Source organism: Ceratina calcarata, unplaced genomic scaffold (genome assembly GCF_001652005.2).
Source record: "Ceratina calcarata isolate Rehan_Ccalc_2016 unplaced genomic scaffold, ASM165200v1 scaffold530, whole genome shotgun sequence".
NCBI classification, from domain to species: domain Eukaryota; kingdom Metazoa; phylum Arthropoda; class Insecta; order Hymenoptera; family Apidae; genus Ceratina; species Ceratina calcarata.
In genome coordinates, this window is record NW_017176453.1 from 16,896 (window position 1) to 17,890 (window position 995).

The window sequence follows — 995 nt, forward strand, 5'->3', positions numbered from 1 at the left end:
GAGCCTGTGGGACGTAGATGCGTTTTTCACTGAAACCATTCATTGATCGATTAATCAATTAATTCATTTATTCGTTCTATCTCGCATGAGCGAACGAAGAACGCACCAGGTACGAATTCACGAACGCCGTCGCGGAGAGTCGTCAACGGGACGAGGTCGGTCCCTGGTCGGTCTGCGGTTTGCTCTCTGCCTCTGTGAAAGAATGTCAACCGAACGCCGTCGCGGAGAGTCGTCAACGGGACGAGGTCGGCCCCTGGTCGGTCTGTGGTTCGCTCCCTGCCCATGTGGAAGAACGCCACCAGAACGCTGTCGCGGTGAGTAGTCAACGGGACTGGGTCGGCTCCTGGTCGGTCCTGAAATGCAAAAAAGATGGTTTTAATGTAACCCACATGTATGCTCGAACGCTTTAGCGTTCGCGGGAACGTCCGCCGCGGACCCTTCCCGCTGTCGCGACTGTCCGGCGGTGTCTCGGTCGCGGGCCGGCGGCTCGGCGTTTTTCGCGATTCGCGAGAGCGTCGGGCCGTTCGACGGGATGTGGACTTGGACACGGAAACGTCCGTGGACTCGTCGAAGTTCCGTCTTCGGTCTCGCGGTCGCGGCATCGTTTATTAGGACGGGAACGGGCGTGTTATAGCCCTGTGAAACGGCTAGATTCCTTGACATTTGTCGCTTTTTGCAATGCGCGCTTGGCAACAGCCAGCGAGCATCGAATTGTGATGACTTATCAGTTCAATGCCTCAGGCCGTTGAACTGATATGCGTTCGAAATGCGGCGAGTGCCAAAATGACGATTAAGCGTTTCGACATACTAAGGCATTTCGAAATACATATGAAGACCAGGACACGTGAAAATCATTAAAGGTGAATGTACTGCTGACTTTTAGCATTTAGGCTATAAAGCCTGGCCGTCGGTGCCCGCGCTTCAGTTTTGGAATTTCGACTCTTAGCCCGCGACTCTGTCCGAGTCCTCATCGGTTTCAAAGCATCGTTCAGCTG